Source organism: Grammomys surdaster, unplaced genomic scaffold (assembly GCF_004785775.1).
Source record: "Grammomys surdaster isolate TR1022 unplaced genomic scaffold, NIH_TR_1.0 130, whole genome shotgun sequence".
In the NCBI taxonomy this organism is placed as follows: Eukaryota; Metazoa; Chordata; class Mammalia; order Rodentia; family Muridae; genus Grammomys; species Grammomys surdaster.
In genome coordinates this window covers 8,151,939-8,170,629 of record NW_021604588.1, presented here as the reverse complement: position 1 = coordinate 8,170,629, position 18,691 = coordinate 8,151,939, and positions in this window count along the sequence as shown.

Here is an 18,691-nt window from a genome sequence, read left to right as displayed (position 1 = left end):
CTAGTATTGCTGTCCTGTCCCTGTGTTCCCCATCACCATTCCCTACATGAGCCCTCCACCATGCAACAGCAAGAGAACATTAACAAGGGAGGAACTGTTCTCAGACATTAGAAGCATCCCTTTGCTTACAGCTGGTTAATATGTCTAGGTTCTTACTGACAACTCCCCAGTACAAGGGGCACTTAATTTCAAACCTTCAAAACTAATTAAACCTGATCAACCACAGACAAAAGTCTTTGTGTATACTATTGGTGTCTCTCACTGAGTCCCTTAGGAAGTAAGCAGAACTAAGATATCTTTATCAGCTTACCATGACTTAGATATATAATAATATACTGTATTTTTCCTCTATATGAACTTTTAAATAAGAAATCAAAGTGTCAAGAAGTAATTCTTCCTTGTTCACATAGCAAATAAGAGAGAACCCAGGGATCTGAACCCCTAAAGCCCAGGCTATCTCACTGGCTGTCTTGAGAGACAATGCCTTTGCCTCCAGCCACCTCAGCTTACCTGTCACTGAAGCCCCAACATGAGCACTGTGGCACTCCCTCCTCCAGGGAGCCTTACTTATTCCTTCTCCTCCTTGCTACTTCAACACTTTAAAAACTTATCTCTAAATACTGTGGGTACCACATGCCATGATGCCAGCGTTCAGGAAATGGCCATCATAATTGAATGCATTTTAAATGATAATCAGAATCTCGTAATAAATAAGAGGCTTGATCAAGACTTCAACATTAGAAATGAAACTAAAAATTATAAAAATAAGTGTGCTTTGTCTTTTATTTAACAACATTGTGATTGTAATGGGTAGTGCCTTGTGACAATGACACATGACAGCAACTTAGAACAATCATCAATCTCACACTACTTTGAAGACTAGAATATAAGATGAGTGATTTTTTTAAAAAGCTTTTATTACATTTATTTATTATGTGTGTGCATACATATGCCATGAGGCTAGTGTGGAGGTCAAAGGACAACTTGTGGGAGCTGACTCTCCTCATCCACCATGCTGCTTTTAGGGATCAAACTCAGGTCATTGGGCTCAGAGGCAAGCTCTTTACCTGCTGAGACATTTCTCTATCCCACGATTAGTGATTTTTTTTGTTTCTGCTTTGTTTGTTTATATTCTTTCTTTTTTTTATTTAATCATTTTTTACAATCCAGATTTTATCTCCCTCACAGTTTACCCTCTGACTGTTCCACATCCCATCCCTCCTCGTCTGTCTCACCTCCACACCCCACATCCCAGCAGAACTCTCCACTCCCTGGGGCCTCTAGTCTCTTGAGGGCTAGGTGCATCTTCTCTGACTGAGTCCAGACCTGGCAGTCCTCTGCTGTATATGGGTTGGGGGCCTCATATCAGCTGGTGTATGCAGCCTGGTTGGTGGTCCAGTATCTGAGAGATCTTGGAGGTCCAGATCAGTTGAGACTGCGAGTAATTTTAATAGTCAAAATTTGATTTTTTTTTTTTTTGCCAAGTGACTCAAACTTTAACTACCTCATATTTTTGTCAATGTCCTTTGTAACGTCTGTCATGTTGGAATGCTTGCAAACTGACTCTTTGCCACTTTTTTTCAATATGGAGTTTCATCCAAACTCTGTAGCAGGAAACTCATTGTAGTCTCCCTTTCCTATCTGACCCTAGCCCCCCCAAATCACAAAGTTCTTCTGCCCCCAATTCATCCCATTATCCCAGCCTCTAACATCAGCAGACATTCACTAGAAACACAACAGCTAAGCAGAACAGGGAAGCAGGGAAGCTAACTGAAGACCCTAACCACTCTCTCCTCCCTTCCAAATCCAATCCCTGTCTTATCTCCAGCTCTGCAGCAGAACAACCAAGGCAGCTGGATTCCACAGTTCTTCCCTTTCTAACCTCCCTCCCCTCTCAACTCACTGCTTTGTGCCAGAACCCCAACCACAGCAAAGATCCCCTGAAACCCAAGGGCCAATCCTCCCAGGGCAACAAGTAGGTTCAAGGTGGACCCACACTTCTGCCACTGCTCCTGAAATCCAATCCTCCCAGCCCCGTTCCCAGCTCTGGAACAGGAGAACGTCTGCTATCTCCCTTTTGTCTTTGACCTCATCCCCAGCAGATCACAAAGACCTTCTTCCCCAAGCTTCCTTCTCCCAATAGATGCTAGCCCAGACTACTGTACCTAGCAAACCTTTCAATCACCATAGAGGGAGAAAAAGATAAAATCAAATTTAAACAATATTTATCTACAGATCTAGACTTCTTCTGGGTCTAGAAAGAAAACTGCAGCCTAAGGAGGTTAACCACATACATCAAAGCACAGGAAATAAATAATCTCATAGCATCAAAATTAAAAGAAGGGAAGTGCACATGCATATGTACAGGCACATGCACACACACCAGTATCACCACCACCAATGACAACAACAACAACAAAAAAACAAAAATCAATAATCATTGGTCATTGATATCTCTCAATAGTAACTGCCTCAGTTCCTCAGTAAAAAGAAACAGACTAACAATGAATGCAAAAACAAAATCCATCCTTCTGATGAATCCAAGAAACGTGCCTCAACCTCAAGGATAAATATTACCTCGAGAAAAGGGTTAGAAAAGGATATTCCAAGCACATGAACTTAATAGGTAAGCTAGTGTGACCATTTTAATATCTAACAAAATAGACTTCAAGCCAAAACTAATCAAAATGGGTAGCAAAAAGGATACTACATACAAGTCAAAGAAAAAAATCCATCAAGATGACATTTCAATTCTATGTCCTAAATACAAAGGCACCCAAGTTTTTAAAAGAAATACTCCTGCAGCTTAAATCATTTATTGACCTTCATTATTTACAGTGTGAGATTTCAATCCTCCACTCTCACCAATGGACATGTCATACCAAAAACCTAAACAGGAATACTGGACCTAACAAATGTTATAAATCCAATGGACTTAACAAATATTTACAGAGCATTTCATCCAAATGCAAAGAATATACCTTCTTCTCTGAACCTCATAGAACTTTTTCCAAAACTGACCACATACTTGGACACAAAACAAATCTCAATAGATACAAGAAAGCTGAAAGAACTTCCTGTATGCTATCAGACCATCACCACGAATTGAAGTTGGATATCAACAACGATAGAAACAACAGAAAGCTTAAAAACGCATGGAAACTAACTAAACAACTCTCTAATGGATGAAAAACAGGCCAAGACAGAAATAAAGAATTAAAATCTTTCTAGATTTCAATGAAAATGAATAGACAACATACTCAAACTTATGGGACATAATGAAAGTGAGGCTAAGAGAAAAGTTCACAGATAGCACTAAGTGCCTTCCAAAGAAAGTAGTGAGATCTCATGCTGGCAAACTAACGGCACATAGGAAAGCTCTAGAACAAAAAGAAATAAGCACACATGAGGAGTAAATGACAGAAAATAAGCAAAATAAGAGGTGAAAGAAATAAAATAGAAACTGAGAACAATACAAAGAATCAATGGAATGAAGAGTTGGTTCTTTGAGCAAAATCATTAGACAAACCATTGTCCAACCTATCTAAAAGGCAGAGAGAAATATTCAAATTAACAAAATCAGAAACAAAAAGGGGAACGTAACAACAGATACCAAGGAAATCCAGAGAATCACAAGGATGTACTTTAAAAAAAAATCTGTATTCCACCAAACTGAAAAATCTAAAAGATGTGGATAATTTTCTTGATAGGTACCACTTACCAAAGTTAACTCAAGAAAAGACAAAGAATTTAAATAGATCTATAACTGTTGCAGTATAATTGATCATAGTGTGAACCCCAAAATTGTGTTATTTACTGAAACTAATTTAAGATTCCATCTTACATCTGTCAGAATGGCTAAGATCAATGACACAAGTTATTTATCATGATGATGAGGATATGGAGCAAGGGGAACACTCCTATATTGCCAGAGAGAATGCAAATGTGTACAGCCACCATGGAAATCAATACGGTGGTTCCTCAGACAGCTGAGTATTGACCTCAAGGCCCAGATTTACAATTCTTGAGTATATACCCAAAGAATACGCCATTCTACCACAAAGACACTTGCTCAACCATGTTCATTGCAGCTTTATTTGTAAAGGCAAGAAAAGAACAGAAGAAGGGATAAAGAAAGTGTGGCATATTTACACAATAAAGTAACTCAGCTATTTAAAACATGGCACCTTGAAATTTTTAGGCAAATGGATGGGACTAGAAAAAGTCATCCTGAATGAGGGAACCCAGAACCAGAAAGACAAATATGGTATGTAATCACTTGTAAGTGGACATTAGCCTTTAAGTAAATGATAACCAATATATAACTCGTGTACCCAGAGAGGTTAAGTAAAGAAGAAGGGTCTAGAAGAAATACATCTATCTCCCTGGGAGGAGGAGTGGGGACAGTGGATTGGGAACTGGTAGAGATAGGAGCAGGAAGGATCAGGATGAAGGGGAGATGGGTTGGAGGGAGAGAGTGTAGGGACAAATGGCTATAAGTGGGGAGCATTTGGGAGGGGGGCTGTAGTGTGAAAACCTAATGCAGTGGAAGCTTCCTGGAATGTATGAAAGTGATCCTAATGAGGACTCAGTAATGGAGACAGGGTCTCACTCAGCTGGCCAACTCTTGTAGCCAGACAAGCCTTCCAATAGAGGGAATGGGGTACAATCAGTTGAGTTGTTGCCCAAAGAGGTCCCATGGAAATCACCAAACAACCCAGAGTGTTGCTAAGACACAGGGTTTTTCTAGAAAAACTGACAGTGGGACCCCATTGCCGTGAACAACACCCATAAAATTCACAGAACAAGGAGAAGTTAAGCTGGTGCCTAGATGGAGCCTTACCCCTACACTCTAGTCTCCTTCGTGTAGGAAGATACTCTATAGGCTACAAAAAGAGAAACATGGATACCAACCTAGCCACAAAACATTTGACATTCAATTTGTCGTGCCTGCAAAATATGCTAGGACAATGTTGGCACAGAACTTGTAGGAGTAGCCAACGAAAGCCTTATTTAACTTAAGGTTCCATGAGAGGGAACCCTCACATAGGTTTTCTGGATCTACATTATAGCTATTGGCTTAACATTTTAATGGAACTCCTTACTGTGAGACCAAGTAGGTCCCTGACTTCTACGCCTGCCCTTGGGACTCCTCTCCTCTTCTCCACTGGGTCTAAGTTCAATGTAATAGTTTTTGCTTCATTTTATTATGTTTTATTTTGTTATGTTTCTTAGAAGGTTGCCCATTTCTAATAAGAGACAGAACTGGAGTTGGCTCTAGAGGGGAGGGGCAGTGTGGGAGAACTGGGAGGAGGAGAGGGGGAGAAACAATAATCAGGATATACTGTGTGGGAAAAGATTCTAGTTTCAATAAAAACGGGGAAGTGTCTATGGTTTGATTTTTGCTAGATTCAAATTCACCAATGACTTCACAGTTCTCCAATGTCAGTGTTGTCAGGTTTATGAACTCCTTTCTGTTTTGCTAGCTGTTCTGTGACACTTTGTCACTGATTGACATCGTCTTCATTGCCATGCAATCATCAGACACAGGTGACTGGTGAGATACTGAGGACCCCAATCTGTGGCTGTGTTAGTAACTAACACAAAATAAATGGTATAGAATTTGTCTATGACCTATACACACTCTCCCATATGCTGTAAGCCACCTCTGCATCATTTCTAATGCTTAATAAATGTAAATGTTTTTGGGAAAAACTCTGTCATGAGAGTTGTCCTAAATCACAGACTGAGTCTAGTATTGCTTTATTGGTTTTTTTCCTCACTGCACTCTGACTCTGCATCAAAACCCTTCTTGTACTAACTTATAATCATCAGTTATTTAACTTTTATCACAACCAACAGGCTATAAAGTGCCACTAAGACAAACATCATATGTTTTCCTTTCTGATACATTAACAGAATCCAGTTCGGTGAACAAAGACAAGACTGAATAAATAGATGTTGAATTAATAAAGCAAATGTGCAACTGAAGATGGATGACAGACAGGCTGGTAAGTAGGTGGGTGAGTGGGTGGTTGTCAGGTAGATGGATAAAGAGGTAGATGGGCAAACGGAAGTATAACGTCTCTCTTCCAAATTTCACTATTTTCTTTTTTTTTTAAAGCAAGGTCTCACTGTGTAGTACTGGCAAGCCCAGAACTTACTATACTGACAGGGATATCCTTGAACTGAGAACTCACAGAGAGCATCTGCCTTTGCCTCCCAATTGCTGGTATTAAAAGCTTGCACCACCACACCTAGCTGCACTAAATTCTGACCTCTCCCTTAAATGCTTAACAAAATTGGCCAAATCAGTATTTTGTAGAAGTAACACATTTGCATTTTTCTGATGCAAGGGAACCACACTGGAGGGGCAGATTTCCTTAGTGACAATCATCGATGAGCGAGACGACCCAGAGCTTGCTGCTGTTTCAGCTGAGTGACAGCTTGCTACTTGTGCCTTGAGAGTCAGCCTCTGAAATGAAAACAGTTCTCCAGGGTTTACTTTCGAGCTTGGACCTGCATGCCAATTTTGTTTTCTTCTGCATATATTTCACATCACCAGTGGCACATACATAAATGCCTTCTGTCCAAATTACTGAATAACTTGAATCAGTCTCAATTGGTTGGTTGTCATGAAGCAAGGCTGTTTCTTGTTTCATTACTTTTTCGTGCATGTATTTGCCCTTCCACCTTTCTACCATGTAATGACAGCATTTACATAACTTAACTCTTCATAAAACATATTTTCATTTGTAACTAGAAATAGTTTCTCATAATCAAAATTAGCTTCATTATTATCTTCACATATATCTTTGCTGAGAGTGGATTTTAAAATATGAAATTGATCCAAATATGTATGATGTCTTCTTATTATTTGTTAAGAGCCTAAGACATCCCCCTAGTCATAGCATTTTATATAATTGACTTTAACTTACACAAGTCTGACAGGGGGAATTAAATAAGCTAAGGTTGTAACAGAATTTTTGCTTAGGTTCTGTTCTAAGCTAGACTTAAGACCCAGGAATCCAATACTGAAACACAAGAGAACCTTAAATAAAAGTAACCAGTATGAGGGAGCATCATGGAGATGGCTCAGTTAGTAAAGTACTTCCCTTGCAAGCACGAGGACCTGAGTCTGAGCCCCAAGACCCATATTTTAAAACCCAGGAGTGCTAAGTGTTTGTAACGTGGGCACTAGGGTGGTGGAGACTGGTGGAGCCACGGTTTTCCTCGTAGGCTATCTAGCCCACTTGAAGCTCCAAGCCATTATGAGACTCTGTCTTAAAGTACATGAGAGCTCAGAAACAACATTCAAGGTCATCCTCAGACCTCCACAAACATATACAACACACGCATGTGCACACACATGCCCCTGTACTCACACATGAAATGATAGGAAAAAAATGGTATGAGAGGTCAATCAGACATACACACCCATCGCCTAAGTGTAAAGCATTAGGCTTGGAATTGTGCTGTCTGCTGGTGCAGAACTCTTCTGGCAAATTTTTCAATTTCAGACACTTACCACAATGACAAGTGAAGTATGGCCTGCAGGCCATGTGCTGTCAACTTAAGCTTCGGATGCAGCTTAGGATCCAACTTCTGGAATCCTTTAATCCTAATAACTGAGAAATACTCTCTTAGAGAAACTCAGCTCAGTTCCAGCTGACCTTTGATGACCAAGCATTTCTGAACAGGCCTTGGAGACGGAAATCAATCAGGCACGGATGCAGGATGTATAGTGCCCTGGGAGAGGTTATTATCCAGTCTGAGGGTGAACCTGGTCTTGGATGCTTATAAAAGATTAGAGAAGCAACTGTGAGTGCTCCCGTTTCCTCATCGAGAATGGAGACTCCCAAGGTAATCCACAAACCCACCACTTTATTAAAACCACTTTGTCTCCTGTCTGTGATCACAGAATTCATACAGTTCAGCATAAAAGAATAGCTTAAATAAAATCATGTGCTATCAAGTAGACTAGGAGCCGAGCCAGACTTTGGAAGATCACACTCAAGGAAATTAACATTAATCCAGTGGGAAAAAAAATCTCTTGCTCAGTATCAAAATACATTCAAAGCAGAACCAAAATGGTTCTTGCAAAGCTCTCTGGTGCCGTTTCTGAAAATGTATCTGCTCTAAAGGAAACCCTTCAAGTGAAGAGAAATTTTGTTTTTTAAAATATACTAAGCTTCAGATATTTCATTTTTACTTTAATAAAAAATGCATATAAGAATTTGAGAGGAAATAAATTCAGCTTGAAAGTATTTATTTTTTATTTTCCTGGGACTACACTTTTGCATAGTGGAACTACACATATGCATGCTAATATCCCAGTCTTCCAAACTGAGTTCACTGGATGTGTTCAAAGCAATTCCAGAATCTCTGTAGTAATAGAAATCACATTAACTCCACAGAAGAGACACAAAAATACACATATCTGCAAAAGAGACACAAAAATACACACACATTTACACGAGAGTTCGCCTGGAGTCATTTTACTTGTACCAGGCAAAGATGTCTCCTTCAGCAATCTCAAAACGTTTTGCCTGGCATTTGACAAGTAGCACAAAAGAAAGCTCAAATGGCCCCCTGGCAACAGCAAAAAGTACTCAGAGACAAAAGCAGAGGGGAGGAGCAACCAAGAGGAAAGACAGAGAGAAACAAAGACTCCAATTAAAACAATGGAGACCTCCTGGTCACACAGAAGAATTAAGCAACTCTCAATAAAACTTGAAAAAATCAGCAGCAAAAGCAATGCCTGAGGCCAGGTGTGCTAGTGTACATCTACGGTTCTAGTGCTGGGGAGATGGGGCAGAAAGACTAGAATTTCTGGGCTAACCTAGGCTATATAGCGACTATCAGAACAGTCTAGGTTATATGAAATGCTGTGTCAAAATAAAAGCAAACAAATGGAAACAATCCATCTTTAACATCAAAAGAAATATGAGCTATGTATTCTGAGGGGTAATGTATCATTGCACCCAAGAAAGGAGAACAGAATGTTCTAAAAGAACAATAGAAAGGAAGCTCGCAGAAAATAAAAATGGGAATGAAAGAAAAGTTCAGGAATCCTACAGAAAGTGAGACTAAAGATAAAATGATGAATCATAAGAAAACAAAGAACTGGGTACCATCTGGGAAGCATGACATGGTTTTTAATTGTCTGTTTCATTTTGTCCTTGGTTTTGGCTGTGATGCGGCTCAAACCTAGAGCCTCACACACACTGGCTGACCTTTCATTAGATAACCTTGGAAATTGGACAGCTGAATAAGAGTTTCTAGAACGAGAAATGGACAGTCAGAATAAAATATAAAAGAAATAACACATCTTCTTCCCCACCTCCCCAAAAAACTAAAAGCCTAGATTGCAAAGTCTCACTGAAAACCTTCACAACGGGTGAGAAAAGTCTCCCTGGAGTTCTGTTTCAGACATGTGAAGCTTCTAAGTCCCATGGCAAGTAACAGTGAGCTGTCCAGATACAAGAGTCCAGCTCAGAAAAGTCAGGATTGGAGGTATGAATTGGAAGATATTTGCATATGAAAAGTATCTGAAGCTAAATGCAGCAAAGGATGAAGAGTTATGCAGATACAATGGCTGATACCTGTGATCTCACACTTGGAAGACTGAGACAGGAGGATTGCTTTCACTACACAGTAAGTACTGGGCCAGCCTTGGGTTTTGCTTCCAGATACTTCTTCCCACAGTTCCAGCACAAAGACTTCGTTCAGTGCTCAGGGCTAGATTTAAGAGAAAAAAAAATTATATATATAATATTAGATGAAGTCATGCAATCTCAGAAAGGAAATAACCATGTGTTTTCTTACATATGTACATCCTATCCTATAACACACACACACACTTGCATACAGGACAATATGTAGAACAGAGAACAAAAAAGGGTAAATATTAGATGACATGGAAAGACTGAATGTAGGTGATGAATACTTGAATCATAAAATAGGATACAAAACTAATTATTATTTCTGCTTTTAATTCTGCCAAGATTTTAATATTAGCAACATGAGCTATTCTGAAGGACATTTGGAAATGCCCCACTCAGACAGCACACGTGAACGTTAGCAAACAGCTCCCCCTGCTGGCCTGGGTTTTTTTTAAGCGTTGTATAAGTAAAAATTTTTTTTAATCAAATCATAATTTTTACTTATTCACACAGGGATTATAAACACAAAAGGGCAGAACATAGGGAATGGGATGAAACCAGAGCATCAGTGTTCAGGGGGAGTACAGATATCTTTCAGAACAGGGTATCGGCTGGGTGAGGGTTCAGGGGACAGGTCACTATGACTCTGCCTATGACTCACTTGTCCTTATCTAAGTTGGTATTGTCTGCCTAGGCTACCTATTTACAAGGTTTATGACTACTCAGGCTGGTAAATTTCCACAAAAGCTGCCTGTTGACATTAGCTTATAGCCATCTGTTTCAATGTTTTTCCACTGAGACCCAAGGCTTGGTGTTAGTATACATGTATGATAGGCCTATTGCTAATTTTAGGCCTCTGGCTGATTTTAGGCCTTCAGTGTGTAAGCAGGGCTGCCCCTGACATCTCCTCCCTTCTCTAAGTATAGAAGGGCTGTGGCGATTCTAAACTTGCGAAGGCAGGGATAGAAGCCAGATGTCTAGTAATTGAAGGGGACTTTGTAATGGCTCTGGTCCCCCTGTTGTTGTCCAGTGAGGCATGAGGGCCATACCCATCCCGATGTCTTTTTCCTGGAGAGGGGATACTTTTGACACCAACCCCTATGCAGTCAGCCTTGTCCCTCAGGGAACCCAGAGAGATATTTTTATCTTTTATTTACATTCCCTTGCAGTGCTTAGCCTTGCAGCCTAAGCAAGAATTCAGATTGCCAGTCTGAGGGGGTTCTGGGTGGCCCCTCTCTGCTTGGTCTAGGGGCAGAAGTCCCCTCTTTTAGGTTGGGTGGAGATGGGTTTTGGAAACATTCTGTATAAAGTAACAACCTCATCTTGAGTCTCGTGGTCCTCCATAGCTAACTTATGATAATATATCTGAATAGGTTTTGCTACCAAATTATTTATCTGTTGTTTCACAAAGTTAGTCAGTCTATTTAAGGCCCAGGGACCAAAAGAAATAAGCAAAAATAACCCAATTAATGGTCCCAAGATTGGAGGAAGTTGGGTTGACAACCATGGAGAGGTTGAAAGCCAATTCTTGTACCAGCTCTTATCTTTCTCTTTCTTTCTCTCTGTCTTTTCTCAGGGCCTTCTCTGACCTTTTTCATGCTCTCTTTAACCATCCCTGTCTTGTCTATGTAAAGGCAACATTCTTCTTTAAGGGCCGTACACAGTCAAGAGCTGTACACAGACTTTTCTATTGTAAAAGAGTAGATCAAGTCCAATAAAGTCCTTTGAAATTTTTGGAGATCTTTTCAGACAGGGAAACAAGGGATTTCTTCTGATTAGTGATGTCAATCTCTAGCTGTCTGATATTCTTGTCAATGGTCTGTCGAAGGTCTGAGTAGTATAAAGCCAGAGGCCAGCATCTGAATTAGAACTTCTAACAGCAGACATCACGGGTGATTCATTTTTACCTGGAAAGGAAAAAGAAGGGAGTTCTCAGGGAGATTTCTCTTCCCTGGAAGTCAATTGTTATTCATCTTATTTATGGGTGGACCTGGCTTTGTGGGGGTATCTATTTATTTCATTAGTCTTTTTGGTAGCCATTTAGCCGTGCCTTCTGTGGTATCAAACAGGCATATCAATCCTCAACCCCATAAGAGAACTGGGTCCAGCACATTCCCTTTAAGGGTAAGAGGGTCCTTCCACAAAGCTGTGGCATAGTTTTTATTGGTCTCAGTGATGCCAGAGGCAGTCAGCAGTAGATTTACCATGAGCTTTCAGGTTTAGAGTTAAAAGTGAACAAGGCATGATGGAGAGTATTTCGGGGGACTCCTTCTGCGGAAGTGGTACTGTTCCCCCTCTTTTGTTTTTAAAGCTAATTTTTCAGAGTTCTTGTAAAATCAGGGCAGATGCGCCAGCAGCCATTCCTTCCACACTCAGAGAGTCATGAAGACACTATTTAAAGAAATATAAATCTATATTGACAATCTCTTTTACCAAAGGACTGTTATAGAACAGCCAACAACTAATCAGACTATGTAATATATCAATTAATAATAGCTTCTTCTACTTTTTGTGAGATTACTCCTCTTTTGTCAACTAATTGTTGAGGGAAATTAGGATTTATATCTCTCTTGAGAATATTAAACAGAGACCTAAATTCTTTTGTGGAGAACTTAAAATAAGATTTTAGCCAATTAGCATCTCCTAGAAACTTTTGAAAATAATTTGAAATAAGTAAACTACCTTTTTTTTCCAGACCCATTATCTGTTTTTTTTATTGGATATTTTACCTATTTACCTTTCTTTGTCACTGAGGTGGGTTTCCTGTAAGCAGCAAAAAGCTGGGTCCTGTTTGCGTATCCAGTCCGTTAGCCTATGCCTTTTTATTGGGGAATTGAGTCCATTGATGTTAAGAGATATTAAGGAGAGGGTGTTCTTGCTTCCTGTCATTTTTGCTAATAGTGGAGACATCGTTTGTGTGGTTATCTTCTTTTGGGTTTGATGGAAAAGGATTATTTTCTTGCTCTTTCTGGGGTATGATTGCCCTCCTTGTATTGGAGCTTTCCTGCTATTACCCTTTGTAAAGCTGGATTTGTGGGAAGATACTGTGTAAATTCAGTTTTGTCATGGAATATCTTAGTTTCTCCGTCTATGGTAATTGAGAGTTTTGCTGGGTAAAGTAGCTTGGGCTGGCATTTATGTTCTCTTAGGGTTTGTATGATATTTGTCCAGGATCTTCTGGCTTTTATAGTATCTGGTGAGAAGTCAGGTGTAATTCTGATAGGTTTGCCTTTATATGTTATTTGGCCTTTTTCCCTTACTGCTTTTAAAATTCTGTCTTTGTTTTGTACATTTTGAGTCTTGATTATTATGTGACGGGAGGTATTTCTTTTTTGATCTAGTCTGTTTGGCGTTCTGTAGGCTTCTTGTGTGATTATGGGCATCTCATTCCTTAGGTTAGGGAAGTTTTCCTCAATAATTTTGTTGAAGATATTTACTGGCCCTTTATGTTGGGAATCTTCACTCTCATCTATACCTATTATCCTTAGGTTTGGTCTTCTCATTGCGTCCTGGATTTCCTGGATATTTTGAGATAGCAACTTTTTGCATTTTGCATTTTCTTTGATAGTTGTGTCAATATTTTCTAAGGTATCTTCTGCACCTGAGATTCTTTCTTCTATCTCTTGTATTCTGTTGGTGATGCTTGTGTCTATGACTCCTGATTTCTTTTTTAGGTTTTCTATCTCCAGGATAGTCTCCCTTTGTGCTTTCTTTATTGTTTCCACTTCCATTTTTATGTCCTGGATGGTTTTGTTCAATTCCTTCATCTGTTTGTTTGTGTTTTCTTGTAATTCTTTAAAGGATTTTTGTGTTTCTTTAAGGACTTCATCCTGTTTTCCTGTGTTCTCCTCAAGTTTTTTGATAGTGTTATTTACTTCCTTCTTGTAGTCCTCTAGCATCATCATTAGAAATGATTTTAGATCTGGTTCTTGTTTTCCTGGTGATATGGGGAGTTCAGGACTTTCTAATGTGGGAGAACTAGGTTCTGATAATGGCAAGTACCTTGGGTTGCTGGTGCTAGTGTTCTTGCGCTTGCCTTTCGCCATCTGGATCACCTTTGAGCTATCAGTGCTGTCTCTGACTGGGGCCTGTCTTTCCTATTATCTAGGTTGTGTCAGAACTGTTTGGGATGGGTTTTGCTGCTTGAGTTAGAGATGAGGCCCAAGATGTGCTCGGTGCTCAGGTGGAAACCGGAAGGGGCCGGGGCTCCGGGTCAGGAGCGGATTCCTGGATCCCAATGAGTCCCAGTGGGTCCCAGTGGGTCCCAGTTGCTCCCTGATTGGGGGCGAGCACTGCCACCTCCTAGCCTAAGAAACTGCTTGAGCTAGCTTGAGCCACGGAGAGCCCGGCTCCCTCTAGGTTCTGTGAGATTGGGTGCAGAGCTGACTCCCGGGATCTGCTCTGGCACAGACCGGAAGGAACCCACGCTCCGGGGCCTGGAGTGAACTCCTGGGTCCCAGTGGGTCCTAGCCACTCCCTGTTCGGGGGCAAGCACTGCCACCTCCTAGCCCAAGACCCTGCTTGGCACAGAGGTCCTGCGAGCCCCGCTTCCTCTGGAGTCTGCGAGATTGGGTGCAGAGCTGCCTCCCGGGATCCGCGAGTGCTCGGGCCCAGAACGGATGGAGCCCGCTCCAGGCCAGGAGCGAATTCCTGGGTCCCAGTGGGTCCCTGTTGCTCCCTGTTTGGGGTGAGTGCTGCTTTTTCCTTACCTGGGATGCTGCGTGAGTTCAAGCTCCTGGGAGTCCCTGTTTTTCTTGGTTTTCTGCGGTTGGGTACGGAGTTGCTGCCTGCGACCTGCTCTAGGCTCGGTCCCAAACCGGAAGCCCTATTTACCTTTCAATGTTATCTCGTCTCCATTCTCCCCCAAAACCCCTTACCCCATACCCCCTCATCCTATTTTTATGAGGGTGTGCTCCGAACATCCTCCCAGTCCCATCTCCCTGTTCTCAAATTCCCCAACACTAGGGAATCCAAACTTTCTGGGGCCATGGCCCTCCACTTCCACTGATGTCTGACAAGGCCACCCTCAATTACCTATACAGGTGGAGACATGAGACCCTCCCTTTGTGATCTCAGGCCTAGAGATTTAGGCCTTGGGGCCTCTGGCTGAATCTTTGGGTACTACTTCTAAAAAGGACCAAAGCACCCACACTTTGGTCTTCCTTCTTCTTCTTGAGTTTCATGTGGGATATGCGTTGTGTCTTAGGTATTGTGAGCTCTTGGGCTAATATCCACTTATCAGTGAGTACATACCATGTGTGTTCTTTTGAGATTGAGTCACCTCACTCAGGATGATATTTTCCAGCTCCATCCATTTGCCTAAGAATTTCATTAACTCATTGTTTTTAATAGCTGAGCAGTAACTCCATTGTATAAATGTACCACATTTTCTGCATCCATTCTTCTGTTGAAGGACATCTGGGTTCTTTCCAACTTCTGGCTATTATAAATAAGGCTGCTATGAACATAGTGGAGCATGTGTCCCTGATGTATGTTGAAACATCTTTTGGGTATATGCGCTGGCCTGGTTTTTAATGATGCTCTTGAAAAGTCCTGAGACATGCTTAATGGGCAAGCCAGAAGAACCTCAGATGACTCCTCAAGGCAAAACAATTGTTCTATTCACAGATAATGCTTGTCCCCAGTAAATGTCTACTACTGGAGACTGTGTTACTAACTGTTCAATATTTAAAGGGAAAACCCACTCTGCTTTCTGAAGACCATTTGTCATGTGTAAGAGCTATATCAAGTCATGCTATATCGGCACATTGATTGTTCCAAGATGAAATCACCTGAGAAATTAACTTCAGAAAGACTAATTTGGTATGTTCTACTTTGTGAGGCAAGACATGGATTCTTTGGGGGGAGATGCCCTCTAAATACTAAGGATAGTCTGCACCTACCTAGTTTGTTGGAGAAAATTATACTCTGCTAAAGATCTTTAAGACATCATTGCTACCAACTCTAATAGAAAAGGATTGAATGAGTGAATGCTGAAGGTAATCATCTTGCTTACTGTCATCCCTGGTAATGTATCCAACTTCAGATAGCCCAAGATAGCCCGCAGGTGGCTGGATATTCAAATGTGGAGCCCTTGAAACTGAATACAAAAAGAAAGTAGGTGATGGTATACATCACTGAATGGCTACAATAAATTTGTAACAGCAACATGCCTTATAATGTGGTTCTGTGTGTTGACTTATGGCATAAGTCATTCAAAGTAATTCTAAGAACCAAAATAGCCCCATGTGAGTAGACATGCACGTGATGGAAAGACTGCTGCAGAGCGCTTAGACATCTTCGCTGAGGAGCTTGAGAGATGGCTCAAAGGTTATGAGAGCTTGTTGCTCTTTAAGAGAACTGGCGTTCCGTTCCTAACCCCCACCTGATGGCTCACACCTGCCTGGAACCCCAACTCCAGGAGACCCAACACTCTTCTGGCCTTTGCTGGCTCTTGCATGCATGTTGTACACACAAACTCGTACAGCCACATAGATAAACACAAAAAGAAACAAGAAAGACATCATCCTTGAAAGTTATTCATCTTGAGTGAATGTTTGGGTTGAGTTTGCTCCCTCCAGATATGTGGTCTGGAGGATCTGTACACTGTGACAGTCATTTCTGCAGACACACACAGAAGCATCTGGAGAACTGTGAGAGTCCAAATTCTCTCCTATATGCTTTCCTGAAATACCTTAAGCCTGGAAGAGTCTCTGAGCTCAGGATTTCAACTTACTCAGCTACTAAGAATTAATGGAAGAAAAGGAAGAGGAGGAAGGATCTGAAAGGGGGGAGAAAAGACAAGAACTTCTGTGAAGTGTTTTCATTTTTGCATTAGCAGTAATGTGGGGAACCCTTCTGAGTACTCCAGTTTCCACCTGTGAAAAGCCTAAGTAAATAAAATAACCTCCTTATTTATTTTATATAAACAAGCCCAGAACCCATGAAGATGAATGTATGCAGTAAGCTCTAGTCTCCTAGTGCTAATATTCAAGTGAAAAGATGGAAATTGAATACATCACCACAACATAAATAATGACTAGTGTGAGATAGGCTTTGAAGGGACCATACAGCAGGGAACGATCCGATGGGCTAAAATTGAGGGCAAGGATGTGCTAAGGAATATGTTTGAGGAAGTGAGCCTTGAAATAGAGACAAAGGAGAGATAGCTGCTCCTCAGATACCGACTGGAGGAGTAAGGGTATTCCAAGCCAAGGACAGTAGGCAAGAAGTCCCTGAGCAAAAGATAGTTTGTCACATGGCTCAGGGAACAGGATAATGAAGGGTGGAAGACCCAAGGTTGAAATCAAACAAGAGGCCTCCTTGCTTCTAACTTGATCTAAATGTAAAAGGAACATGATTTAATTCGTGTTTCTAAAATTTTAAATACTATGTAGATTTTTTTAAAAAAATCATACTAAGGTATGCTTGATTTATGATAGAACTCACTCACTTAAGTATATAGTTCGACATATTTTATAAATCGACTTAGTTGTCATTCAACCGTGCAGTCACCTCAAAATGTGTCTGGAGTCCTGGGCACCTTTCTTTTCCTACACCTCTCCCAAAGCAACTACTGATTTGATTTCTAACTCCATGGACAGGGCTCAGAAGTGGCTTGCTTGATCCCAGTGTGGGAGTGTTGAAGTGTTGGAATGTTTGAGAAGTTGGACTAATAGCTAGGAATAGATCGTGAGGTTTTTGCCTCTGTGAATTTATCAGTGCTGTGTCTCAGCAGTGAGTCGGGTGCATGTGCCCCTGGGAACATACAAAACCTTGCACACAAATATACGAAGATGATGATGATACACAAATATCAGATTACAACATTATAATTGGACCTTTGCTTCCCATCCATAAAATGTTAGTCTGAATGATATAATACACTCAATAAGTGTATAACTCTCTAAGTATTGGATAGTAGGAAGAATTAGCACAATAACACCCTGAGAGGGAAAATGTTTTGAAATATTTATCCTACAACAAATTGAGAAAAAAGAACAGGTAGATAGATACGAGAAGAGCATCTATAGCCAGGAAGGGGGCGACTTAAGGGCACTCTCCCATTCCTAACCCACACTCGAAACAGCACTGTCTACTCTAAGAAACATTCGAACAATGCTGATAAAGTAGACTGTGTCAGTAGACAGTGACCCGGAATGGGAGGTAACAGGATATCACTTGCTCTAAAGAACATCAGGAGGAGCCTGAAAAACAGAAAGCCTTTGTTCAGAGCTCCTAGTGCAATGGTCCCTTCAAAACCTCTGAAAACATACATGTGAGTAACATTATACAGACTGAGCAGGTTATATTTAGGAACATATATGTATATACATGTTCGTATATGCATGGGCCAACAATTAGTGAAAAAGGAGGCCATGAATAAGAAAGAAAGGAAGGAGGTAAGGGAGGAAGGAAAGAAAGAAAGAAGGAAAGAAGGGCAAGAAAAGAGGAGGAATGGAGGGAGGGAGGGAGGGAGGGTGGAAGGATGGAAGGAAGGAAGGAAGGAAGGAAGGAAGGAAGGAAGGAAGGAAGGAGAGAACAAAGGGAGGAAAGGAAGGATACATGGGAGGTAGGTTGGAGGAGGAAAAGTGATAGAAGAAATTATGTAATTATATTATAATCAACAAAAAGAACGAAGAAAATCTGATCATCAGAAATTTACTAGGAGTTCAATCCAAAGAACAAGCTACACAGGAAGTGATCATCCCGGTTCTCCCAAAAGCTCTCAGGGCTACCGTCATCTTAGTTGTTGAGCTTCTCAAGACAAAATGAAATACATCCTTGGTCCTTTCTGCATTCACCTTCCTCATCTAGTTCAAGCTCTCCAGACTTGTTGATCTCCATACCGCTCCCACTTGAGTTAAGGCGTCTTTGCTTCTACTCTTGCCTCTTGAAACCCGTGCTCCCTTCAGCCACCAAAAACGTGCATTTCCCTGCTTAAAACATTGCATTAGCTTCCCCTCCCACGTATAATAAATCTGACTCTATCTATGGAACACTGGCCCCAGGACTGCTCAATCCAC